This window comes from Notothenia coriiceps, unplaced genomic scaffold (genome assembly GCF_000735185.1).
Source record: "Notothenia coriiceps isolate Sejong01 unplaced genomic scaffold, NC01 NC01_scaffold00006140, whole genome shotgun sequence".
NCBI classification, from domain to species: Eukaryota; Metazoa; Chordata; class Actinopteri; order Perciformes; family Nototheniidae; genus Notothenia; species Notothenia coriiceps.
This window is the reverse complement of record NW_011338841.1, coordinates 240571-248225: the sequence shown is the minus strand read 5'-3', so window position 1 is coordinate 248225 and position 7655 is coordinate 240571. Positions and strand designations below refer to the sequence as shown.

The 7655-nt window shown below is 37.7% G+C and overlaps 1 protein-coding gene across 1 annotated transcript in view; it reads right to left on the bottom strand.

Moving 5' to 3' along the window:
- The window catches only part of LOC104943527 (phosphatidylinositol 3-kinase regulatory subunit alpha-like), a 30983-nt gene extending 27659 nt beyond the window's left edge, over positions 1–3324 (bottom strand). The window contains exon 1 of the mRNA XM_010768969.1: positions 3150–3324. The gene's annotated coding sequence lies outside the window, so the exon portion shown is untranslated. The remainder of the gene's footprint in view (positions 1–3149) is intronic.
- Between the last annotated feature and the right edge of the window lie 4331 nt (positions 3325–7655).

Sequence of the window (7655 nt, the reverse complement as noted above, 5' to 3'; positions counted from 1 at the left end):
GTTCCTATTAATGTATTACTACAGAAGTTTAAACTAGGTCTTACAATACTCTGAGTTTTTACGGTATCATGATAATGAATTCACAGTACGACGCCATAGACAGTGTAAAAAGGGAGGTTGGTTGGGAACGTTTAGGTTTTTCGACCGCTGAAATTTCTCGGACACTGTCTTGGGTTGTTGACAAACAAGTTAACTTTATCCCCGATGAATCATTAGAGCTTGGCAGTCGAAATTTTTCTCTTTTTCGCTATGGCAAAGGCTATTTTAGTTTTGCTTGTAGCGCCCTTTTAAAGAAGCTGAGTAAACTCCAAAACCCCCTTCGGCCTATCAACCCTGCAGTTTTTTTACGCCTTGCGAAGTGACACGCCGCTCTTCGGTTTGTGCTGTTTCACACAACAGGTACGCATACTTTACCACTTAATGACTCAAATCCGTGCAAATTATTGCACAAATTACTTCAACCTGATTTCATATAAGTATACAAACAGTCACGAAAGTACAGGTTAAGCCGCTTGTATTTGTATTTACTAGCACCCAACTTCTACTACTAATTTAACTCTAATTTTTCAACCATCACTCTCGACGACTTAAAGGGAGGGCAGCCTACACCTACACTGAATATTTTTGGTTTAGCTAATAAAAAACATTTGAGTTCACCTCACTTTGATGTAAATAATCACGAAAGTACAGTTAAGCCGCGTATACGTCATGTAATCTTACTAGCACTCCTACTACTAATTTTTAGCAAAACAAAACTCGGCCAGACGTAAAGGACTTACTCTTTTTTTGTAATGTGCAATCAACTATCATATCCGTTAGAGTAACCACATACACATCCTGTCCAGCTTATACGAGCCTGACGAACGTACCCTATACAACGGATCCCTGGTAAGGAAACATGGAGCTAGTGGAAATAAACTTCGTTATTACTAAAGAAAAGTTAATTTTATTCCACTTAATTGGTTATGTATGTTTGGCATTGTAAATTATCTTGAGAACTCACCCTCGCTCCGTGAAATTGTGACTCAGTGGTAGGACCACTTGGATCTAACAAAAATTAAGTTCACAGGGACTGTTCACACACGACACAACGACAGGATTTTGTCCTGTACTGTCTCTTTTGGGTTATACGTTGATTTTTATGCGCACCAGAATAGAAAGAGTACTCTCGGGCATCTGGGTGCACTAGGCGCCACACATCTGTAATACCGAGCTCGGATTGGAAGTCCCTCAAGGCGGCGGAAATGTTTTTATCTGAAGGGAGAGGGTGGCTGGATCGATCCACTATAGGGTCACAGACAGAGTTGAAATCGCCACCTATAATAAGAGGACCCTCTATGGACTGCAATACCTTTGGGCACAGCGAGGTAAAGAATTTAGATTGTAAACTATTTGGAGCAAGAAGACTTGTTTCATGATAGATTCATCACTTCAGTCATTTGTCAGTTTCATTCCACAGGCCATAAGACTGTTAAACACCTGAACTAAGAACATCCACAACATTCATCTGTTTGCAACTTACTAATTATTTATCACTTGTATATCGACTCTTATGGCACTACTTTGATTCTATTTTATTGTATTTACTTGCACTATTTCGTCTGTTTTATTGTGTTGCACTGTTGGAGGAGCCTGGGACCTAAGATGTTCATGGACATAACTACACTGTAGCAATGTACGAATGACAATAAAAGCCTTGAATCTTGAGGCGCACATGTCCAAATATTCTCTGGCTCCATCCTCTCCAGTATAAATATTTTCTGCTGTTTTCTATCACAGGAAATGTATCAAATCTTTGGGTTTTGGAATGATGGTCAGACAAAAGCGAGACATCTGAAGACGTGCACTCCGTTGCAGTGGCTGTCTTGGCGGGTTTTCCTTGTTTTCAGCAACAAAAGGATTTTAGCATGACGTGAACTTGCAAACATTGCACATCACTGCGTTAATGTAATGTCAATACTCAGCTTGCAGCCCTGGAAACAACTAGTGTAAACTAAAGTGTCCAATGCAATAGTCAGCCCTCAAGATTTAAAAAAGACACTTCTTATATTACAATAATATATTACGCGTGTAAAAATAATCTATGAAGATTAAAAAAAAAATGTATTACATTATATAATTGTCTACGTTTAATTGTTTTCCCTTGTAATTTTATATATTTTAGTAAGTAGCATTGTTGGAGGCAACCTGAAAACAAGATGTCCTTGCCTGTAGTTTGTCATTTAAATGACAATGTAAGACTGCACAGTAATTGATATTAAAAATCAATAACATATTTCTGAACGTCATCATAATGTAATTAATATACAATATTAAACTAGAGCTGAAAAATATGTTCGACTATTAATATTGTAGGATAAACAGGAAACAAATACAAAATTAAGAAAAATAAATACTAATTCATGTTTAAATAATACAGAATAAAATCTGTGATTTCTTTCTGCCTTCTGCTAAAAAATAAAACGAACTTGCTTAGAAAACAGAAAGATTGATTATATTATGTCTGATAGTTTGTTAGATTAAATATTTTAACTTTTTATTGATCAGTAATGAAGCGCAGAAAAGATTAAAAAAAGTGGAAGATGTCTTGCATGGAACAATATATTTCCCCGCACATATCAGCTCACTCAAAAAACAAACAAAAACAAAGCGAGTGTTAAAGGGCCTTCGTTAGGTAAACAGTCCATATCAGTTCCTGTCGGGAGATTATCAGAGCAGACTAGATGTAATGTCATTATTCAAAATGTATACACTTATTTCAGACACATTAGTTATCCCGAAGAGATATTTAAAAAAAAAAGTGTCAAACATGTATCACTACTTGTATATTTGAAATAATAAGCCTTTTATGAATGTATGCTGATAATTGCATAAAACATGCTGAATTGTAAACGGGCTTTCGTTAAGTAAACAGTAGAGTACAAATAACTGATCAGACCGGACATTGAAGGTAATTTCCGAATATCGAGTCAAAGTAAGTATTGTATTCCTGTCTATCCTCCAATATTGAGTTTGTGCTGCTAATTGTTGCCAAAAAGTGCAATAAGAGCATCAGACATTATGAACTGAAGCGGAAACGGGAAACTACAATGCATGCCAGTGTTAGCTTAGCCTGCTAGCTTCGGTGTCAGTAGCTCCAAACGTCTCACCTTTTTTCACCAATTAAAACCTCCAGAAGAGCGAGCAGCAGTCGCCATAACGGAGGATTGAGCACAAAACGACGAACGGATATCCTCGAAACTCGAAATATTCCAATATATCTATCGATTATTTCCAATAATAAGACGCTCGTGGTTCAGCCGTCTCGTATTAAGACTTTGGGTCGTTTAGCCAAGAGTATATTCACTTCCGGTATAGTGTCAGAATAAAACACGTTTTACGGAAATTAAATACCCAAAAGTTCTAATATAGATTTACTTAAAAGGGAAATCTTTTAAAACACCTCTACAATTAGGAACTTTGAATTGTATTATTTTTGGTGATTTTTGGTTCTATTTGATAATCTCTTTTTTTAGTATTTTATTTATTTGTCAATAAATAACATTATGCAGCTCATGTAAACTGTTATTCCTTACATGTATTTAAATGACACATTTTACTTCTTAAAATTCGTCATAAACATGAACTGTGTAAGAGTACAGGGAGCAGAATTGACAAATTCCGGATGTCTTTCAAAATAAAATACCACTTGCGAACATGTGATGCAAAATTAATGCGTTAGACAGCAACCTCGAAAAAATAATGTATTTTAAGGGATATAGTTTAGACATATGCACTTTACATCGGATTTTTCTCACACAATTCTTGTTAGATCACTTTAAAATACCAAAAACGTGAATTAAACAGATTACAACCGATTATAGCTTGGCTGGGAGGCAGGGCACTGATGTCACATCCTGTGACCTAGATTTTTAATGCAGTGTGCTGTACTGTCAAACAGGGGGAACCATAGCAACAAACGAGCGAGTGGGTGATGGGGGTGTAATGTATTCATGCTGTCCTCATTCATTCAGGTCTTATACAAGCAGCACTGTCTCATGCGTATATCCGTGTGTTGTTCTGTTAGTGAAAAGCACTGGGGGTGACTCCCGTATCATGTGACTTCTGCTGCGACTTTTCCAGAACACACTGCACATCACATGCAGTGCTGTTCATCCATACATCACTACAGACCATTCATTAAAAAAAATAAACCTTTATTTACATTGCAAAGTAAAGAGATATATTATTGAAAATACAATCAATTCATAAGCATTTAAAAACACACTGGAATTTGGCACAAAATTCAATTTTGGTTGAGGCTTCAATCCCCTTCAGTTCAGCTCAGCCATTAATGAAGTATATTTCTATGAATTATTAAAAAATCACACACTTTTACAATGTGGTCATGAGCGAAATATTGTTACATTTGAAAACAGGCAACTAAAAAAATCGTTGTGTATGTGTACTAGCTTTTATGACTGAATGTATGTTGAATTGCTGATGATTTAAAAACGGTTGTGTGTTAACATGTGGATCAGTATCCTGGTTATGATCATGTTTTTGGTGATGAGTATTGACTATGGATATTGGTTAGCATGCCCCAGTTTGTAGAAGCAGCCAGTAATCTAAGCAATGTACTGATGTGGAAGGGTCATCAGCAAAACTTATTTTAGTCACCTTGAAACCATTTTCAAACAGTAAAGATAATATCAATATCAGTGAATTCTTTATTTAGAATATTTCCACTGCTTTACCTTCGTCAGACAGCCCTTTCCAACTGTATCTAATTGCAATAAACGGCAACTCGTATTATGTAATAGTATCCTATTTTGTTAGTAGTACGTTAATCTACTTTAGTGTAAAATAACGGATTCTGTAAAGGTATATAGTGTGTTCAATGGAAATACTGCAAAGATAGATATGTTTTTACTGTTGATAAATACTTTTTGTGTTTCTGTTTTATTATTTTTAACTCACGACCATTATATATTGGAAGCCTTGAACTTGAAGATGGGAGCTGCTGGCATGGGAGCTGCTGGCCTGCGTGCTCCGGTCGTTATAGTTTGTTTGTGCTGTTGAGTGACTTTTGTGTTATAAAGGGTAAGTTCAGAGACAGCTCAGTTTCGGGCCAAAAAGGGGCTGTAACAGAAAGCTAACGCGGTGAGATATTCTAAGGCCAGGTGTCCACATAGCGTCACCTTCTGACATCAAGGCACTGTGAGGGCTCTTGGCAGTGCCTCCACCCAGCGTTTCATCCAACAACAAAAAAGAAAACTTCTCCTACAATTTCTACTGTGACGTTACCAGTGCTTTTCTGAAAATGTCATTATTTTCCCCAACTGCACAAAAATGGCTCAGCGCTGAGGACAAAGATGCTAGATGCAGAGTTTTTACATTAGACAGCATACTAATTCTTTCAAGGTGCATAACATGTGTTTTGCTGTTGGTGTGCTGGATAAATATAATACACCTTGATGACGGTCAGGTGATATCATTAGGATTTTTCCAGCCCAAAGCTTGGAAACAATCTCAAGTCAAGTATTTCATCATAAAACAGAACTTTGATTATAAGCATATATTAATGTGTTTGCTCTTCTGGATCTCATCTGAAGCTGTACAACATCACTGGAGTCCGAGTCAGGCTGATCCACCTGTTGTGCGTCTACATGCTGAAGATGTTGTCCAGCCTGTGAACCGACAGGCGGATCCTCCCCGTCAGCTGCAGCTCATCCTTCAGGAGACACCCCACCTGCTCCGACTGGACCACGTCACAGAACACCCAGATCTCCGCCCGCTCCCTCTGGATGTTGGCGTTACACGTCGGTAGAGTTGAGCTCTGGACGGAGCGGTTCAGAGATCGCCACACCTGCAGGGACGAGGACAGACAGGTGGCGTGAGGTGGGAACCATGAAGCTAAATAAATACTGAGGAAAGAGAAAATAAATTCACAAAATCAAAGTTATTTGTGAATGTATTCCTCTGGTTCAATCACTTATCAGTTGCATGTCATGATTCATCAATATAACCAGATTAAAACACAACTAAACAAAACTTATATCATTTACGAAAACAGGACCAGTGTTCATTTTGTAGACGTCAAACTTTACATAGCATTAAAACTTTCATACAGAACCATGGTCAGTTATGGCCAGTGCGATTGTTCAAAAGAATAATAAAGATTGGTACAAACTTTTGTTATCACAATATCTTAATTTCCTAAATGATATTCAAATTGTGTCTGTGTCTATGTATACAATGAACGATGAGTTATGGGTGAAAGTAGAAAATCCCTCCTGATAAAGAATGTATTTATTTTTTAATATTATTTGGTTTTTAATACCCTATTTTCTTGAATTTTAATATAACGTTAAACAGGGAATAAAAACATTAAAATACAATGTGAGTTTATTTCAGACAGGGATTTATGTTTGCCATAAATTTCTATTTGTTTCTATTAGTTATTCATTATTGAGGAAATGTTTGATTGTGAATGTTATGCTTGGCTTAATGGTGTAAAAGATAATCTGGTTCACTTATTTTGTTAATTGTTAATAACATGAGAAGAGCAGTTTTGTTTGTTGTGTTTATGTGTGTACATGTCTGTGGAACCCAGAAAGAATAGAACAAGCTCATTTTGTCCTAATGGTGATCCTAATAAAAGACACAATAGACTATTAGACCAGAAAATTGCAAAACCGGCGAGTAATCTTTGCCCACTGTATTCAAATTCAAATCAAATCAAAGTTTATTTATACAACACATTTAAAAGGGATGTTTAGTCGGGCCAAAGTGCTATACATGTAATAAATTCTACAATCACATAAAAACACATTACTACAATCACAATAAAAGACAATAAATTACAACAGATATGTAAAAAACACAGGGAAAAGTCAGGAGTCGTGCTCCGCTCTGACTAAAAGGCCAGGGAGAAGAAGTGTGATTTAAGAGTAGATTTAAAAACCCCTAGGGTCTGGGCCGACCTCACATGGAGGGGCAGAGTGTTCCAGAGCCTATGGCCAGCTGCTGCGAAGGCTCGGTGCCCTCGGGTTTTGAGCCTGGTTTTGGGCACTATCAGCAGCAGCTGGTCAGCAGACCTTAAAGCTCTGGCTGGGGTTTAGCGCTGGAGGAGTTCAGCTATATAGGCAGGAGCCGGCCCATTTAAGGCTTTGAAAACAAATAAAAGGAGTTTAAAATCAATTCTGAAACGAACTGGAAGCCAGTGCAGTGAGGCCAGAATTGGGGTGATGTGGTCACGCTTTTTGTGGCCAGTGAGTAGACATGCAGCTGCGTTCTGCACCAGTTGCAGGCGTTTAATTGACGCCTGGTCCATACCCACGTACAGAGCGTTGCAGTAGTCCAACCTCGAGGTAACAAAGGCGTTAATAACCCTTTCCAGGTCTTTAAAAGATAAAAACGACTTGGTCTTGGCCAATAGTCGTATTTTAAAAAAGCAGGTTTTGACTACGCTGCTGACCTGCTTATCAAATTTAAAAGCGCTATTGAAGGTCACTCCAAGGTTCGTGACAGAGGGATAATGTCGAATAAACACGTCGAAACTAAATATCTAGTTTAGGACCGCTCGGTTGTAGGAGTGGAGTTACTCTCGTTCTGACTCCAAGAAAAAACTGGTTGGGGTCGGAGAAGGCAACTATAAGCCGGAGGGAGTTTTT